The following is a 19,811-nucleotide window of genomic DNA, read 5'->3' on the forward strand; positions in this document are numbered from 1 at the left end:
GATCATTCTATCATTTTTAAGATTGTACCCCAGTACTGCTTTTCCCACCCTTTTGTTGACTATGAGTGTTACTCCATTTCTTCTAAGGGATTCTTGCCCACAATAGTAGATATGATGGTCACCTGAATTAAATTCGCCCATGCCTGTCCATTTTAGTTCGCTGATTCCCAAGATGTCGATGTTCAATCTTGCCATCTCATGTTTGACCACCTCCAGCTTACCTTGATTCATTGATCTGACATTCCAGGTTCCTAAACAATATTGTTCTTTACAGCATCAGATTTTCTTTTCACCACCAGACACATCCACAGCTGAGTGTCCTTTCGGGTTTGGCCCAACCGCTTCACTCTTTCTGGCGCTACTTGGAAATACCCTCTGCTCTTCCCCAGTAGCATATTGGACACCTTCCGACCTGAGGGGCTCATCTTCCGGCGTCATCTCTTTTAGCCTTGTGATACGTTCCATGGGGTTTTCTTGGCAAGAATACTGGAGTGGGTTGCCATTTCCTTCTCCAGTGGACCACATTTTGTCAGAACTCTCTGCCATGACCTGTCCGTCTTGGGTGGCCCTGCACGGCATAGCTTATGGCTTCACTGAGTTACGCAAGCCCCTTCGCCACAACAAGGCAGTGATCCATGAAGGGGGGGGAACTAGTACTTCCCGGGATTTGGAAGCGATGCTTCTATGAATGCAGCCCAAAATAGCATTTGCCTTTTTTGCAGCCACATCACATTGTTGGCTCATATTCAGCTTGTGATCAACAACAATTCCAAGATCCTTCTCGCTTGTAGTGTGGTTGAGCCACGTATCCCCCATCTTGTAACTGTGCATTTGGTTTCTTTTTCCTAGGTGCAGAACTTGGCATTTGTCCCTATTAAATGTCATTCTGTTGTTTTCTGCCCAGCGCTCCAGTCTATCCAGATCACTTTGAATTTTGTTTCTGTCTTCCAAAGTATTAGCTATCCCTCCCAATTTTGTGTCATCTGCAAATTTGATCAGCATTCCGTGCACCTCCTCCTCCAAGTCATTAATACAAATGTTGAAGAGCACTGGGCCCAGGACTGAGCCCTGTGGTACCCCACTCGTTACCTCTCCCCAGTTTGAGAATTGGCTTCTTCTGTTGTCTTCCACCTTTTCTTCTTGTTGGAATTGTTTGTGATTGTGCCTTGAGAATTTCCTTTTTTAAAAGCTCCCACCCATCTTGGACATCTTTTCTCATTAGGGTCGCTTGCCATGGGACCTTTCTTATCATTGTTCTGAGTTTATTAAAATCAGCTTTCCTAAAATTCAGGGTATGCGTTTGACTACACTCGGCTTTTGCTTCCCTTAGAACCAAGAGCTGAAGTACGACATGGTCGCTGTCCCCCAGAGTTCCTGTAACTGCTACTTTATCCACTAAGTCATCTCTGTTGGCTAGGATCAAGTCAAGGATAGCCGATCCTCTAGTTCCTTCCTCTACTTTCTGTAGGAGGAAGTTATCCACCACACAAGTCAGGAATTTCCTGGAGGGGCCATGTTTTGCAGAATTTGTCTCCCAACAAATATCGGGGAAATTGAAGTCCCCCATTACTACTACATCATGCTTCCTTGAAACATTGGCTATTTGCTTTTCAAAAGTTTCATCCTTGTCTTCTCCTTGATTGGGTGGCCGGTAGTAGACTCCGACCACCAGGTTCCTTTTATTCTTTGCTCCATTTATTTTGGTCCAGCTGCTCTCGATGGGGCTACCAAGCTCACCCTCCTGGATTTCTGTGCAGAGATATGTATTTTTAACATATAGTGCAACTCCACCTCCTTTTCTGTTTCTCCTGTTCTTTTTGAACAAGTTATATCCTTCAATGGCTGTATTCCAGTCATGAGAGTCATCCCACCAAGTTTCAGTTACACCTATCAAGTCATAATTTCCCTCTTGTATTAAGAGTTCAAGTTCGTTCTATTTGTTTCCCATACCCTGGGCATTAGTATATAGATATCGAAGACCATGTGCTTCATAGTCTGGCTTTCTTCCTACATGTTTCTGAAGACTATTATTGGGTGCTATTAGAGCTGTTCTCTCTGTTGTGGTGCATGAGCCGTCCATTGTTATCCCCAATTTTACATCTCCCTTCCCTGTAGGATTCAGTTTAAAGCCCTCCTGATGAAGTTCTTCATGCTGTGGCCAAACACATTCTTTCCAGCCTTTGTGAGGTGCAACCCATCCCTTGCCAACAGCCCATCTTCCAGGAAGTATAGCCCGTGGTCCCAGAATCCAAATCTCTCGTGCCGGCACCACCTTCATAGCCAGTCATTCACCCGGAGTATTTTTCTTTCCCTTTCTATCCCTCTTCTAACTACTGGAAGGATGGATGAGAAAACTATCTGGGCCCCAAAGTTCTTGAGCTTCCTCCCCAAAGCTTCAAAGTCTGACATGATTTCTTCATAGCTATGCTTGGCAGTATCACTTGTTCCCATGTGGATGAGAAGAAAGGGATACCTGTCAGTGGGCTTTATGAGTGCAGGCAACCTTTCAGTCACGTCTCTAATCCATGCTCCCAGGAGACAACATACCTGGCGAGGCCACGGGTCTTCGTGACATACTTAGGTTTCGATCCCACGCAGCAAGGAGTCTCTCACTACTACTACTCTTTTCTTTTTGTTGTTGTAGGCCTGGGTTTCATCGCCTCTTCTTGACTGACCTTCAGCCTCTTGCTCGCTCTCATGCAGGTTCCCCTGTAATTTTTCCTCTGCCAGCTGTCCTCCAGTCTCATCCTCAAGTACCTGGAATCAGTTCCACAGCTCCACTGCTTCCACTGGTGCAGAGTGGCTTCTAGTTCTTCTCCTAACTGTCACCCTTTTCCAAGGAGTATCCTCTACTGCATTTTTCCTCACCTCAGCATTTCCCACTTCTGCCTCAGCTTGCTGTTGCTCTTCAAGCTTCTAGTCTTCACTTTGCTGCTGTAGTTCCCCCATTCTGTCCAAGTACTCTTCGTGTTCTCTTATTCCCTGGAGGGTTGACAGTCGCTGATCCAGTCCTCTTACTTTTTCTTCCAGCAGTGTGATCAACTTGCACTTGTTGCAGGTGTAGGCCATGTTGTTCTCAGGCAAGAAAACAAACATTGCACACACCTTGCAGGTCACCACCACTGGACAGTCTTATCCTTCCATAGCCTCTTTTCCCTTTTTGTGTCTAGCTTTCTGATTGTTCTAGACTAGCCTGTGCCTGGTCTTCTACTCACTAGAGGTTAAAAGCAGAGTCCCACTGGTGTGGAAGTGTGTGTTATAAGAAAAATATTTTTTTTAAATGATAGGGACCTCCCCCTTGACCTCTCCTGCCGAACTCCCCTGGCCATCTCCTGTTTGCTCCCCCTGTGCGTTCACTCTGGTCGCTCGCTCTCTGGGAACTTGCTTGCTTCTGTGGTCCCTGGACCAGCTGGAGCAGCTTCCTCTGCTCTGCTCAGCTGGGAGGTGGGAAACAGACTGAAGCTTCCTGCCCACACAGCTGCTGGGAGTACTCAGGCCACACACCCAATTCAGTTGGAGCTCTCAGGAGCACCTGGTGAGCTCACAGCCACTCAGAAGGAAAAAGGGCAGCCCCCTGGGCTTCCTGCAGCTCACTTACCTCTTTGCCTCTGCCTCCTTTGTCTCCTTTGTCTCTTCTACCACTGCAACTCCCCTGGCCAACTCCTGTTTGCTCCCCCTGTTCGCTTACTCCGGTCGCTCGCTCTCTGGGAGCTTGCTTGCTTCTGTAGTCCCTGGACCAGCTGGAGCAGCTTCCTCTGCTCTGCTCAGCTGGGTGGTGGGAAACAGCAGTTTAACCATTGCAGACTAGACATTTTAGGTAAATACTAGCCTGATGAGCCAGTAGTGGCCATTGAGGAAATGCCCTGTGCTCACTATCTAGAGTGCCAGTATGGTGTAGTGGTCAGAGTGTCGGACTGGGACTCCCCAGAATCGCAAGGTAGGACTAGGAAAGAGTCCTGCCTGAAATCCTGGAGAGCCATGGCTGCCAGTCAGTGCTGACGACACTGGCTAGGTGGAACCGTGGTCTGACTCAGTATAAGGCAGCTTCCTACACGCCTCTGCCTTGGAACCCCATGCGTGTGTGTCTCACTGAAGGACAGCATGGTGGGGGTGTAATGGTTAGAGCATTGGACTAGGACTTGGGAGATCCGGGTTCTAGTCCCCACTCATCCATAAAGCACACAGGGTGACTTTGGGCCAGTCCCTGACTCTCAGCCTGACCTACCTCACAGGGATGTTGTGAGGATAACATGGAGAGTCGGAAGACCACGTAAGGCCCCTTGGGTTCCTTGCAAGAGGAAGAAAGGCAGGATATAAATGTATGAATGAATAAAATAAATAACTAATAAAATCTAAGTAGCCAGTGACCAAAGAGCCCAGAAAGGGAGGACTCTTTTCTCTTTGCTTGACACCACAGTTCAGAGCACAGCACATCATGTTATTTCAAAGTGCCGTGGTGCCAGCCTCAGCATTTTAAGAACCTGTGTGCGACTAAAAGCCTTGAGATTTTTTCCAGCCCTGTAGATCATTGTGTAGTGTGTGTTTTTCATACATGAGGCTTGAAAGCAGCTCTTGCTTCAGCTGGGTTTTTAAGGCCAGTTTGTGTTAGGTTGCAAAATCTACACCGGTTTGCATTGCAAAGATTTCTCCTCCACTTTCCCCTCTGTCTAGATCAGATGTTAACATAAATAGCTCACCCCACTTGTGATCATATGCAGAATAAACATGTTTAGCATTCTGCAGGAAGTCTCTTGTGCTATCCAGGTTGGCAGAGGAGACAGAAGATCCCTGAACGAACAGCAGCTAGAGGAGCCTTCTACAATCTGGTGTCCTACAGATGTGTTGGGCTACAGGTTCCATCATCCCCAGCTAGCTGTCGGGATAATGGGAGCTGTAGTCCAATGCATCTGGAGGTCCCCCATGTTGGGGAAAGCTGACTGATAGAACAATGGCTGTTCTGTATATGAATCCTGTCCCTTCACAAACTGTGAAATAATACTCACATTTTGTCTCCTTCCATGTACTGGGTGACCGCAGTGTCTTCTGCTCCCCATCCCCTCCATAGGCTCGGATGCACCTTCCTCTCCCGCATACCATCCCAACCTCTTCCCTATAGGGACTCCCTGCATCCTTTTTGCTCCCAGCCTGAGCTGGTGGATGGCTGCCTCCATCATCGTATTCCAGGTCACCTTGCAGCTTCACAGAGGGACAGAAGTACGGATGCTGGAGAAATCCACAGCAGATTCAAACGAGTTCAGATTTCTCTGAAACTCACCTGCAGATTCTGCAGCAGACTGACTTTTTCTGAATCACACGTATTTGGGGGGGATCGGCCCAAATGTGCCCTTGCGCTAATGCGCCCTGGCGCAAGTGGAATGAAATTCTTGTACACTCCCGCCCCAGTCCAATTCCATCAACAAGCAGATGACAGAACAAAAGACGCCTGACAATCCACGCACCACAGGCGGAACGGATTTAACAAATTCCGTACATCCCTAGACGGAAGGGTGTCTCAAAAGCCAGCAAGACTGATGAGGTCATTTGGGCAGAGCCAGCTGGCCCCGGCTATGCCATTGAATTGTCGTTCTGTGCCTGATATCACCTCTCAGTCTGTGGCCTGGATCTCCTTCCTCCCACTCATGACTTGTTGTAAGCAATTTCCTTGAGTTTTGCTTGAAAGTTCACGGCAAAGGTAGCTGGACTGGAGATCGCTGGGAGCATTGGTGCAGCAGGACTGGACTTTGGGGCCCAAAGACCACCCAGAGAGCAGCAGGTGATGGGGCCAGCAGCAAACAGGCCTTGCATCAGCACCTGGGCCAGCATGGGTATGCCAGGGCCCACCAGGGCTGACCTCCCTGCCGCAACATCCTTCATTTTTGAACGTTATAGAGCTTAGAGAGCAGCTGACTGGGCATGTGCATGGTTGCAGATGCTCATTGCATTATTTGTATTTTTAATGGTTCTTATTCCCCAATAAATGTGTTTAGCATCAGGGCAGCAGAAAGCAAACTCCCATTTTATTCCTGTAGTCATGATTTAAGTGGGTTTCAAATGCAAATCTGCACATGCTCAGAGTATCTGTCATTTTTATCAGGGTTGGCAAAGAAAATTTTCTTTTGTTTTGCTTTGTTATTCTAACATATCAGGAATGTAGAACCAGTGGTGAAGCACGGAATGGCAGTGAGGGGAGAAGAGAAATGTGAGTTTGTGCGCTTGGCAATTGAAGCAATACACATGGCCATCTAACCCCCACCCCACCCCCAATCATTATGTCCAGGGTCCAGAATTATCTAGCTGCTCCACTGGCTGCAGGGAGAATCGGAATCAGTTCCCAATGGTTAGGGCCAAAGGTCTGAACAGCTCCATGTAGCATGACAGGGCATCTTATATCCAGCCGTAAATGCACCTAAGATAGCCTTTCTGCTATCTTAGTCACCTGCAAAAGCTTCACTGGCTTGTTAAAAGAATCAGTGCTAGTTCCTAAGAATTCTTTTTTCCAGCATTGACGTGTGATCTCTGGAGTTTTTTTCCCCTTCCTCCTCCTCCAGATCCTTGAAGTCATGAGATTTGCAGGCGTCTCTGAATAAAGCTCCTAGCGTGGTTTTAAAGAGAGAGGGAAAAGATCTGAATAGCTGCAAGTATTCCATGGTGAAGCCTGCATGCTAGAATGCTAGGACAGGTGTGGGCTATATGGTGATGGGAGGGAAACAGGGGAGTTCAGCAGCTGTTCAGCTGCATAAAGCCTGCCAATCAAAGAGTTTGGGTTCGGAGAAGATAAAAAGCAGTTCCCTTTTCATTAGCAGCGGGGAGAGAAAGGGGATGATGTTGGCAGAGTAAGGGCAATCCCAAGGGCTTTCAACATAAATGTGGTTCTTCTGTGCAAGGCTGCTCTTGATGTAGGCTGGGCCATGCGGCCGATGGGGTAGCTGAGCCTTCCTAACCCAGGCACGCTCCAAATGTGTTGGACTACAACTCCCATCATCCACAGGCAGCATGGGCAGGCAGCATGAGGAAGGCCGAGGTATCTATTTGAGGGTACCTCAAATGAAAATCTCAACCTCCGGCCCACAAAAAACCAGTTTTGGTCTAATTATGAAGGGGTGGAGGCAAGGGATGCAGAAAGCAGGTGTGTGTGTGTTTACCTGCCAGAGTTGTGTAAATGTTTCCAGCTAGCAGAAGCTGTTTTAGGGAATTCTGGATGTTGCTTTGGGAGGAGTACTGCTTACCTGTGTGCTTGCTTCTGTGCACCTTTCATGCCTGCTTACTCTGTACCTTTGTAAATAGGCAGATTATAAATGGGACCTGCAACAAAATATTGCAGTGTGGTAGAGTGCCAGCCAGCTATGCCCTTTTGCAAGACACTCCATTCCATACCCCCCACCCAGTTTTCTATTCCACCCTCTGCATGCACATGCACACACACACACATGCACACACACATCAAGAGACATTCAGCATTCTGTCCTTCCTTAAGGTCTGTGTGGGGTGTACTTCTGCAAACATTGGGGTTCCTCCAATCTTGCTGATACCTTAAGGAGGAGTATTTATAGATGGAGGCATTGATCAGGTAAGTAACGAACAGGAGAATCTACTGCAGCCAATTTGGAAACAAAAAAACATTTAAATCAAGGGAAGGGGGAACTCTTTCCATCGAGGGCCAACTGTCTTGGGGGTAACCTTTCAGGAGCCAAAAGCAACAGTAGGCAGCCATCCCCTTCTCTTTCTCTCTCCTCTCCCCTCCTCTCTTTTCCTCTCCTCTCTTCCCACTCTTCCCCTGCATCTGGTGGGCTGCTGGGAGAAAGACAGACCTTGCTAGAGGTCTGAACTGCTTGCTTGCAGGGAGTCTTAGAAAGCTTTTAAAAGTAACCAGGAAGCGTGTCTGTTGCAGTCTTCAAAATGTTGAAAAAGAAGTCGTGCATTAACTGGTGGAGGGCAAGATGACCTGGGTCAGGGATGTTGACCCGTCAGTGTGCTTTAGGACAGAAGGAAAGCCAACGCAGCAACTCATGTTAAAGAGGTCTCAGGAGCCCGGCGGTCTGATTTTTGAGTTGCGTTCCGCTTCACCTTGCGCAGAGAACCCGCAACGCCACTTTGAAGGCTCATGATGTAATGGGAACGCGCTGTCATTGGCTGAACAAGGATCCTGAGGGCAGGAGGATGGGTTGCTTAGCAACCCCTCTCAAGAGCAGCTTCGCCCTTTGGTGGGTGTCACGGGAGGTCTGTTCTGCAGAGGCAGACGGGCGCAAGGCAGGCTGGCACAGGGCTGCAATGCTCGCTCTGCTCTCCACCTCCAGGGTGCGCTTGGGCACGGCACTGTCCAGGTTGCGCTTGGGCACCGCACTGTGCTTTGGTGACCCTGCAGATGCTGCTGCTGCAGCAGCAGAAATAACAAGCATTGCTTTGCTCCCCTGCCCTGCCCCGCCCCTGCCGCCTGGGCCTGCTTAGAGCTGTGGCTCGCTGTCGCAGCCAGGAGGTGGACCTCCTGGGCCTCTCAGCCAGACTTTTCGCAGGCTCCTTGGCCTCCTGCGCCGGCTCAGCTCCAGAGCCGTACATGATGTGTTTCGGTGAAGGCGTCTCTCTCCCACACTCTCCCAGGCTGGTGCACAGACATGTGAGGGAATGGGGCATGTGCGCACAGAAGGGAGCATGCCCTTTCACCTGGCTAGTGGCAGGGCGTGCTCCGCTCCAGCCCACACTTCTGCAGAAAGGTATATGGGGCCACACCACCGAAAGGAACCCTTGTGTGGAAGGGAGGGAAGTCTGTAGCGTTTGTTCTTTCTGTGGCTGCTATCGTTAGGCATTTAGGGCAGCAGGGGGAGAGAGTGGGGGAGAGAGAGGCCTAACGCAGCCATGCAGGAAATGCTGATGTGCTGGTTCCTTCCTCACGCTGCTCTTCACCATTTCCCCCTCGCACTTCCCCATCTGTGTTTCTCCACCGTATCAAACTCTGCTCTTTATCAGATGCTTTGAGCTTCTGGCATGAGCTGACTCCCAGTTTTGGGGGGAGGGCCTTGGACAAGATGCTCTTGGTGCCTTCCCCCGCTCAGTGCATGTGCCCAGCTCCTCCTCACTGCTGCTGCTGGCTGATAATGGTTTGGGGGCAGGGGTGTCTCTCCCTGTGGGGCCAGTCTATGCCACCTCCCAGAGGAAATGGCAGGCAGAGGTTACGGCTCCTTCTCAGGGCCCATGTCGAGGGTAGGCATGGCTGGGCACCTGCTGTGGGCCCACACCCCAGGAGAAGCCCACTGAGCAAAGCCTCCCTGGAGTTGCTGCTCCTTTTCACTGTTGCAACCTGCTTGTTCACCTGCTTCTCGCCCTGGCCCAGACAACGGTGGTGGTGAGAAGGAGGAGCAGGAGACGCCACGGCCTGCTTGCTCCCTGGCTCCCTGCCTGTCAAGCAAGCGAGTGGGGGCAAGGACAAGAAGGCGGAGGAGGACCGATAGTAGCGGGGGACTACTGGTGGTGAGAAGGTGGGTTCATTGAGGGAAGAGGCCCATGGACAATGCCTTGCCCAAGGCCCTCCAAAACCTGGAGCCATCATTTCTTCTTCTCCTGGCTGCTTTCGCTGCTCAGTGGAAGGGCATAGCAAGGAGGAGCAGCGGCAGGGCCATGAGCTCTGGAAATAGCAAGTGGGGCCCCTGCTGAGCCTCAGCAGGTCCCCAGCAATGCCAGCCCTGAGGCAAGCGCCCCTGCTCTCCCTTCTCCGTGGTAATAGGGGCATGAGAGGCCTCTTCCACCGTAGTCTGAGCCAAGCAGCGTGTGGACACCGCTTCACCTCATGCTTCCTTAGAGGAGGTGCATTATGTCTGTACTCAACAGAAGGTCTTTTTTTGTGTGTGGTGATGGCCCAGCTCTGGAATGGCCACCGCAAAGAGGTATGACTGCCACGGACATTGCAACCTTTCTAGCACCAGGTTAAGACTTCTTCTATTTGCTGTGGCATTTTAAAGGGCTGGGCTGTCTCACTCTGCTCTTAGTTTTTATAGGCTTCTGCTGCCGTTTCCAGCCATTTCCCAACCAGGAGTGTTGGGCTACAGCTCCCCATCATCCCCAGCCATCATGGACTTTAGCTGGGGATGATAGGTGTAGTCCAATACAAAGGGACAGCACCCAGGTTGGGGAAAGGCTGCTTTTAGTCTCTAGTTGTTACGAAGCATGCTGTTTTATTGTATTTGTATTTTGCTGAAATTATGTTTTTGTCAACTGTGCACTGCCCTGGAATCCACTAGAGGAAGAGCAGTTTAGACATAAATATATAAACTAGTGATCATCTCCAGCACACTAGGGAACGATGCAAGATGTAACAGCATTGCTTGGGGTCTGCAGTCCTAGAACGGTGGAGGAACAAGTCATGGCCCAGGGGAGAGGGGGGTGCAAGCCACTTTTTTTTGGCCAGTGTCCCATTCTGTGGCCCCTTGAGGTTTGCAAGGGAAGCTGGTAGCACGATCATGGCAGGAATAGGACCTTGGATAGCTCCAAATGGGTCCTGTTGGGTGGAACTCTGTCCTACTAGGACAATAGGAGGATGTTGTCTCAGCAGGGAGCTAAAGCAAACTGAAGCTTTATGTAGGCTGACAAGACCTGTGCTAGCTCTGCCCCTCCTGGAGGAGCTGACTGGATTGGCAGGGCTGTGTCCTCTGGCTGGGAGGGCCCTGAATAAGGCACTGTCTGTCCTATCACTAAGGAAGTAGCCTGTGCCTCGTCCCCATCAGAGTCTTCTGCTGCACATTGGAAGGCCCTAGAGCTGCGGGTCATGATAGACAGCTACTGCTGAGTGTCAGCTGAAGGCAGTGGAAGACTCAGTCCATGTAGTGCAGAGGCCTATAGGACCCCTGCCCGATTTCCAGCCATCACTTGGCAGTGACAGACAGAAGTGTGTGATATGCAGCACCATATAGGCTGCAGCCTTCTCTGGTGGAATAAAAATGAATAGGCTCAGTGATAGTCCCAGGGCATGGTCTGAAGGCCCATGTTGCAGCAAGCTTGCTGTAGCTAAGCGGGTCTGGGTTTGGTCACTGCCTGGATGGGAGACTGCCAAGGAAGTTGAAGACACATGGGATAGACATGTACTACATAATGAGAATGGACTTCATCCATTGCACATTCAAGGTCAAAGGGTTAGATGTATAACATCCCCTGTTATAGGGGGTAGCAGGGATGGGAACGGACTCTGCAAGAGATCTGGGGGAGCTGCGAAGAGTCGACACAGACAATGCTGGGCTAGAGGGGCCACTGGTGTGAGAGGCAGCTCTTCAGATCTTGCATCTAAAGAGAGGATCCATCTAGTTTATACACATCTCATTGCAATTTCTGTAGTGGACATGACTTATCCAGGGCTGCTTGCAAAATTCTCCACTTGCTCCCAAACCTCTGGGTGAATTGCTGACAACCTCCTTCAGAGGCCAAGAAGGCCTTGACAAGGGCTGCAGAGGCTACCCCATCTAAGAAATGTCCCCTCTCAGAAGGCAAGGTGCTGTGCTGCTCATTTGTGCTGGACAAAGGAAGCTCTCCTAACTCAGTCCAGCAGCCTGAAGGCCCAGGGCATGGTCTGAGAATACATGAAGACATCTTTGGTGGAGCTAAGCAGATCTAGGTCTGGTCAATGCCTGGATGGGAGACTGGGAGGTGTCATAGCTCAGTGGTAGAGCCCCTGCTTTGCATGCAGAAGATCCCCTATTCAATCTCTGGCATCTCCACGTAGGGCTAGGAAAGAATCCTACCTGAAACCCTGGAGAGCCGTTGCTGCCAGTCAGTGTTGACAATACTGCGCTGGATGGACCCAGGGTCTGACTCAGTGTAAGGCAGCTTCCTACGTATCTATGCTTGGAACACCGTGCATGTATGTCTCATTGATAGCCAGTGTGGCAGAGGTGTAATGGTTAGAGTATTGGACTGGGACTCGGAGGATCCGGGTTCTAGTTCCCACTTGGCCATGAAGCTCTCTGGGTACCTTTGAGCCAGTTGTGGACCCGCAGCCTAACGTATCTCACAGGGTTGTTGTGAGGATAAAATGGGAGGAGGAGGACCACGTAATCTGCCTTGGGTTCTTTGCAAGAGGAAAAAAGGTGGGATATAAATGTAATAATAATAAGGGTGATGATCATGATGCAAGATGGAAGAAGGCTGGGTTTTAATATACTAAATAAAACACCAGAACGTGGCAAGCTTTTCCTGGCCAAATGGGTTTATTATGGACACTTAAGTGGTGCTTATTTGGCTAACCCTCTACACTAGTCCAGCCTTCCCAACTTGGTGCACTCCAGATGCATTGGACTACAACTCCCATTATCCCCAACCAGCATGACCATTGGCTTACTTCATTTTGCCTAATGGACAGAGGCTCCATGCTTGTTTTTGAACAACTGTGCAACAGGCAGAAATCAACAGGCAGAAGAAAAAAAAACCTCTTTCCTGTGTCTTCATGCCAAGCAAACCTTGACCTGCTTATTTCTGCTTGTTAAAATGTGACACTCAGAAAACACGACCTCTGCCCTGTTTTAAAAAAAAAAGGTGGTAGCCCTACCACAAGCCCTCCCTTCTCCAGAACTGACTGTCAGAATGGCCCCTTCCTTCTTGCGGTTCCCATTTCACAAGCTATATTTGCAACGTTGAGGTTTGCTCATGATGGGAAATGGGTGGATGGTCTTGTCGAGGGTGGGGCTCCCTTTTGCCAGCTGCAGCACCAGCTGAAACATTTCTGGACTGGCAGTTGTGAGCTGATGGACACCTAAGGTAGGTTTCTGGGGACCACCCTCTTCCTTACCCTGCTGGACAGTAAGCGCCTGTGGCTAGGAGAACAGGGGTGCAAGAGAGAGGTCTGGGCTGCTTCTGCACTAGGGTTCCTTGTGTGGCTTGGGGAAGTGAGAACCTAGGAAGCTGTTTCATACTAGATTAGAATATTTGTCCATCTAACCCAGAATTGTCTACGCCAGTCTTCCCTGACATGGTGCCCTCCAGATATTTTAGACTACAACTCCCAGAATTCCTGACCATGGCCATGCTGGCTGGGGCTGATGGGAGTTGAAGTCCAAAACATCTAGAGGGCACCACGTTGGGAAAGACTGGTCTACACTGGTTGACACCAGTTCTCCAGGGTTTTGAGCAGAGGTCTTTCCCGGCACCTGAGCCTCCTTTTTTAGCTGGAGATGCTGGGTATTGAACGGGGAACTTCCAGCACAGAAAGTTGGCCATGGTGGCTGAGGGCTATGGGAGTTGTAGTCCAACACGTCTGGAAGGTGCCAGGTTGGAGAAGTCTGTACTAACCCATCACCAGGTACCTCTAAGGGCTGAAAGAGAGATGCTGTCGGGGGCGGTCAATGCCTTTATTCCCCCAAAGCAGCCAAGGGGGAGGGAGTTCCAATTTTGATCAAAGCACTGCTGCTGAAAGAATGCACTGTTTTTGTTATCCCCTCCCCCACATAAGCTACTTAATTAGCCCCACGGGACTTGGGAGGGAATACAGGCATGCTGTAGGCATCTGTATTTTTTTCACCCAGTGGGAGACAATTCAGTACTGCAAACCAGCACGAGGGGAACACACGCGCTCCACACTGCTGCTGTGATAAAGAACTGGAGGCATCTTGCAGCTGCTTTGAGATTTTTTTATTATTATTTTTTAAGGAAGATGTAATCTTGGCTCTCCAAGGTCACATTTGTCTTGGCCCTGAGACAGCAGCAGTCAGATGAGGTTGTGGTCGTGTTGAGGGGACCTGCAGGGTGCTTTGTTGCTCATGCTATTTAGATATTGCCAAGAATATGCTAGGTGTTGCTGCAGAGGAGATTATTATTATTTTATTATTATTTTATTATTTATTGATTTATATAGTGCCATCAGTGCACATGGCGCTGTACAGAACAAAGCAATAAAACAACAAATCCCTGCCCTAAAGGCTTACACTCCAATACAATCACAAAATAAAACCAAAACGAGGGGAAGGGAATGCACCAAATGGCCACAGGAAACACTACAAAAATAAACGATCAACATTACCAGTGAATTCCTTCTTCTCCTCCCCCAGTAGCTTCCAGTCTGGGAAATGAGAGTGAGTGGGGAACAGCAGTGGTGAAAGGTTTACATTTTGAAGTTCAGGCATTCATCATGACAGTCCCCAAAGCCACACCCCAAGGGAGAGTCCAAAAATGCAGGCAGCTGTGTTGAGCCATATCAGCAACAACCCAGTTCTAACTGTTTTCATCTCCACCAGGCACAGGTCTTTGGTAAAGCTAATGGCTCTGAATTATCCATTAAAGACCAACCCACGCCAAAATATTTCGCATTACATGAAAGAACAATATATTGTTGCTGGGGAAATTAATTTCCCATCAGCTAAAGATTGCAGCTAAGCTCAGAGGGAACAGGGAATTCTGATGAGGGAGCCAGATGACATCAGCATCCCTGCTAATTAAAAAGTTCTGGTGCTGCATCCCTGCCAGCCCTTGCTCCAATACATCACTGCGGAACAGATTAGGAAGGATAGTTGTGATGGCTTGGGATTGAGAGCCATTCCAAATACACCTGGGGGGCAGTCCTATGCACGTTTAGATAGAGAAAAGTCCTGCAACTCCCAGCATTCCCCAGCCAGCATGGCTGGCTGGGGAATGCTGGGAGTTCTATGACTTTTCTCTGTCTAAACATACATAGAATTGCACTCTTACCCTATTTTTCCCATGATGTGTGTCTGTGTGTGTGTGTGTGTGTACATTAGAGAGAGATGAACCATGTTGGGTATAGTTCTGTTTGAAACAGCTGGATTATTTTCAGACTGTAACTATTCCTGCTCTGCCCGCCTGCTCTACCCTGCTGCCACTGCCAAAAAGCCCTGGAGACCTCCCCCCAAAATTATAGAATACATGTTGTTCCATTATAAACATACAAATCAATAACATAAGAACAAAGCACTCACTGGGTACATTACATTCCTAGAACTGGACTATTTTGCCATTTAATTTCAAGATTCCAAGTTTGTGTGCACTTTGAAGTGCAGGCTTTCATCATGACAGTCTCCATAGCCCACCCCCAGGACAGTCTAAACATTCAGGCAGCTGTGTAGATCCCTATCTGCAAGCCAGTTCAAGCAGTTTTCATCTCCACTGGAGCAGATCTTTTGTCAAGCTTATGGGTCTTAATTGCCTGTTCAAGACCAAATCACTAAAATACTTTGCATTACAACAGGGAACGGATGTATGGTCACTGCAAAAATTCATTCCCCACCCGCAGCTGCTGTGAGAATTGCAGCTAAGCTCAGAGGGAACAGGGAACTCTGAGGGGGGTGGCTGATGACATCAGCATCCCTGCTAATAAAAAAGTGCCCCTGTTACATCCCTGCGAGCCCTGGCTCCACTACGGCGCCGATGGCCATTCTGACACATGCAGGGTAGCTGGATGTCCTTCTTTACAGACGATGTTGCTCTATTTGAAAACCTCTCAGAGGACAGTCCTCTATTTGAAGGTGCCCTCTATTTGATGGGTAGCCCAGACCAAGTCTGGTTGCAACTCTTAAGAAGGAAGAGCAGAGCAGGGCCTTGAAGCTGCCCATCCACAGTTAGATCTGGACAGCAAACAGCAGCAGGCACACAGGTTGCCTGGTCAGACTTCCTCTCTATGGTGAGATGATGATGATATCCTGCCTTTTCCCCAATACTGGGACTCAAGGGAGCTTTACAACATTAAAACCTGTACCATTAAAACCTATAAATAGAAGTATCCAAAAGTTTAAAATATAATTAAATCATCAATAATATTAAAACTGTATAAAATATCAAAATGTTAAAAGACAACAAGAAATATAGTATCCATCTGTCATATTCTCACATATATTTCTGTTTAAATTACAGTTATCTCTACATTTGCATTGATGCATATAAATTAGCATCTGCAAATGTAATGCAAATTTGTGTCCTTGATTTAGGTGTTGCATTTCCTCTTCCTTGGCCATGCATAAGCGGCCACCAGCATTGAGAATATGAAAATTAATTTAAGTGCAAGTAGATAAAGCCACAGAATCCACCCCACCCCCTTATTTAAAATGCTACATTTTTTAGACCATTTGGCAAGACGGGGCTTGCTCCATCTCCAGATCTTTGTGTTATATAAGCTTGGTGGGAGAAGAGAGCCTTTTCCCTGTATTGTCCAGACTTTTCTTGCTTTGCTGTGCTCTCTTGTGCTGAACCCAGAAGGGAAAAGAAGTCAGCAAATGACAGAGTCTTTCTTGCTGTGTCCCCCCACCTTTGGAATTCCTCCCAGGGAAGTTTGCCTCTCTTCAGCTTCAGGTGAAAAATGTTTTATTTGGCCAGGCCTTTTAAGGGTCTTCTCTATTGTTTTTATGCTGGATTTAAAAACAACAACAAACTTCTGCTGCAATTTGTTTGTTTGGATGGATTCTTATTATATTTTCCCTTTTTTTCCAACGGCTGAAGAATGGCTAATAAATTATTCAAAATAAGTACATACATCGGTAAGATTGATTAGGTTAGCAGGCACAAGGAATGGGGCCTTTTCAGTGGTGGCTCCACATTTATGGAACTCCCTCCCAATAAATGCAGGTATGGTCCCTTCAGTACCAGTTTTTCAACAGGCTATAAAAAACCATTTACTTTGGATTGCTGTCCCTATCCTCACTTGGTGGCGAGACATATAACAGGGCCTCTGAAGAATATCGTAAGTTACAGGCAGGTTCATATGGGAGGAGGAGGTCTTTCAGATATCCCGGTCTCATGCCATTTAGGGCTTTAGAACCAGCACCTTGAATTGGGCCAGAAACACATTGGCAGTGATGGCTCCAGGTTTCTGAGGGCCCTTGGGCAAGACACCTTCAGTGGGCCCCCTCACTCAATGACTCTACCTTCTCACCCCCATTGTCACCAGCTACTCTTCCTCTTCCTCTTTTTCCCCATCATTTCTCCCGCTCGCTTGCTTGGCAGGCAGAGAGACGGGGAGCAAGTAGACAGTGGCATCTCCCGCTCCTCCTCCTCACCACCAACATTGGGCCTGAGGGAGAGGCAGGCAACCAAGCAGGTTGCAGTGATGACGAGGAGGAGCAGCTCCTGGGTTCTCTCATCAGTGGGCCCCTGCTGGGCCCTCAGAAGGTGCCCGACCGTGCCTACCCTTGAGACAGCCCTGCAAATTGGGAACCAGTCTAGTTGTTATAAGACCAGTGGTCTACAAAGCACACACCAGAAAGCAGTCTGGCTGCCTCGCTGCATTTTCCAAACCCAATTCAAGGGCAGTCCCACGTAGAACGCCTTGCAGTAATCTAAACTGGAGGTGATTGAGGCATGCATTCTTGGGGCCATGGCATGCTGCGATGGAGGATGTTTCTTAAAACTGGCAGCCAGTCACTCCTGGAAATGTGCGTGGGTGTTTTCACCGGTGACACCAAGAACACTTTTAGCCAGGAATGCTTGTAAATGTCATTAGCATGGAACATAAAGAGGCAGAGGGGCCATTTAATGTGCATGGTGATAACCAGTTTTACATTTGAATTGCAGGCGAGAGAAATACAAAAAGTAATTTAAGCATCACTTATGTAAAAGGGCTTACAGTTTTTATTCTGAGTTTATGGCTCCTCTCTTTCTTTCCTTCCTTCCTTCCTTTTCCTCCTTTGCCTGCAATAGCTAGCTGAAATATGGGCCAGAAGGGAGAGAAACACCACCTTTTGTCTTCTGGTACAATCAGTGATGTGAGTTAAAGAGTGGAATGATGTGGGACTGGCTTATTACTGGAGGCCATTAAACACACAGATACACACACACACACACACCAGTTCATCGATAATCGGTGCTTCTGAGCAAATTTCCTCTTAATGGGCACGCCAAAAGCAAGTCCCAGTGCCTTATTATTACTGAGATCCATAATGGCCCCTCGAAACAGAATGGCAATCATGCAAAGAGATCAGACATGACATGGCCAAGGTCACGTGTGTATGGCTGCTTCCTCTGCTTCTGAAAGTGCCCAGAAGTCCTCTCCAACCTAGCGCCCTCCCAGTGTTTTGGACTACAACTCCATCAGCCCCAGCAAGCATAGAGGTGTGCAGAACTATGCATGGCGTGGAGAAAGTGGATAAGGAGACATTTTTCTCCCTCTCTCGTCATCCCATGAAGCTGATTGGTGGGAGCTTCAAGACAGATAAAAGGAAGTACTTCTTCACGCAGCACATAGTTAACCTCTGGAATTTGCTACCGCAAGATGTGGTGATAGCCACCACTTTGGATGGCTTTAAAAGGAGATTGAACAAATGCATGGAGGAGAAGGCTATCAATGGCTATGAGCTAATTCCAGTACCAGAGGCAGTGAGCCTATGTACACCAGTTGGTGGGGAACATGGGGGGGGTACTGTTGCACTCATGCCCTGCTTGTGGGTTTCCTGTCAGCTGGTTGGCCACTGTGTGAACAGAATGCTGGACTAGATGATCCAGCATGGCTCTTCTTATGTTCTTAATGGCTACCAGTCCTAATGGCTATATATTATCTCCAGTATCAGAGGCAGTATGCCTATACCAGTTGCTGGCGAGCATGGGCAAGAGGGAGCTGTTACACTCATGTCCTGCTTGTGGGTTTCCTGTGGGCAGCTGGTTGGCCACTGTGTGAACAGAATGCTGGACTAGATGATCCAGCATGGCTCTTCTTACGTTCTTATGTTCATGGCCAATGGTCTGGGATGGTGGGAGTTGTAGACCAAAACATCTGGAGGGCACCAGGTTGGAGATTCAAGGTATGGCCTTGAATCCAGTGACAGCTGAAGGGCCGGAAACATTTGCTCCACCAATGGACTCGTTCCACCCACACCAGCAGAGATCCTCAAAAGAGATAAAGGGGGGCTCTGCCAAAGCATCTGTTGCTGTTAAAACTGGGAAGGGGTATGTGTTAAACAGTCCTTTGACCATGTCTTGAATGGGAGTGAGTCAACAACCAGGAACCATGTGGCTGGCCTTTTGGTCTTTTACCAATTCAAACCACAGCTCTTGTCTAGAAATTAGTACATTCAGGTAGAAAATGTCTGAGTTCCTTGGGCTCAGGGGCCTAGCGGCAAGGTGCTAGGCAGATGGACTGAACGCTCAGTCTGCCTGGTACCTATCCTTAGTCCACCAGTTGTGTTGGACTGCAAATCCCATCCTTCCCAGTTGGCTGGGGGTGATGGGAGTTGTAGTACAACATGTATGGAAGACACTAGGTTGGGGAAGGCTGCTTTGGATCACAAACTTCTAAGACCTGCAGGGTTGCTATGAGTCACCCTGCATCTTTTTTGCATTGGCACCCAATGCTCACCAACCAAGGCTCGTAATGATGCAAGAATAAAAGCCTGAGGGGGGAGAGGGTCTCCTTCAAACTGGTGTACCCCCAAAATTTGAAAATGGTACTGCATGTAGAATGTTGTATGTAGATACGTACTGAATAAGCCCAGCTGGGTCACCATCCTTTTCCCCCTTGTCGGACTCCCTGTATTTTTGAGAGCTGTGTGACAGGCAAATTCAGAAGGGGGAGTTTCTCCCCAGCATGGAAGTGCAAAGAAGGGGAAAGCTTTGTGGGTTGGATTTCTGCCTGCCACGTAGCTGTAACAGAAGTTTTGTCAGGGAGGTGGTGGCACTCCGTAGCCTGAAGCCAGGTAGGTCCTTCTTCCCCCTGCCTGTCCAGCCATACTCACTGAAGTTGCTTTTATCCTGTTATCCTTATAAGCAATGCCCCTCCCCTGCCGCCGCCGCCACCACTTGCCGCCACCTGCCCTGCTAGATTGAACTTCAGTGCCTTTATCTCGTTATTCTGAGATTCTTAGCACCTGGTGTGGACAAGACACGCTGTATCCATGGATACAGCA

The 19,811-nt window shown here is 48.7% G+C and overlaps 1 protein-coding gene across 3 annotated transcripts in view; it reads left to right on the plus strand.

The window, feature by feature from the left end:
- The window catches only part of NHSL2 (NHS like 2), a 131,975-nt gene that overhangs the window by 79,180 nt on the left and 32,984 nt on the right, over window positions 1-19,811 (plus strand). The window contains exon 1 of one of the 3 annotated variants that reach the window (XM_084813947.1): window positions 12,648-12,732. The exons of 1 other annotated variant lie outside the window; for it this stretch is intronic. The gene's annotated coding sequence lies outside the window, so the exon portion shown is untranslated. Of the gene's footprint in view, window positions 1-12,647; window positions 12,733-19,811 lie in introns of those variants that run through there. One more of the 3 variants, XM_084813948.1, reaches the window with a different exon arrangement.

The sequence above is a fragment of the Heloderma suspectum genome, chromosome 9 (genome assembly GCF_057233095.1).
Source record: "Heloderma suspectum isolate Gila_16-S chromosome 9, 16-S_ref, whole genome shotgun sequence".
Lineage (NCBI taxonomy): Eukaryota > Metazoa > Chordata > Lepidosauria > Squamata > Helodermatidae > Heloderma > Heloderma suspectum.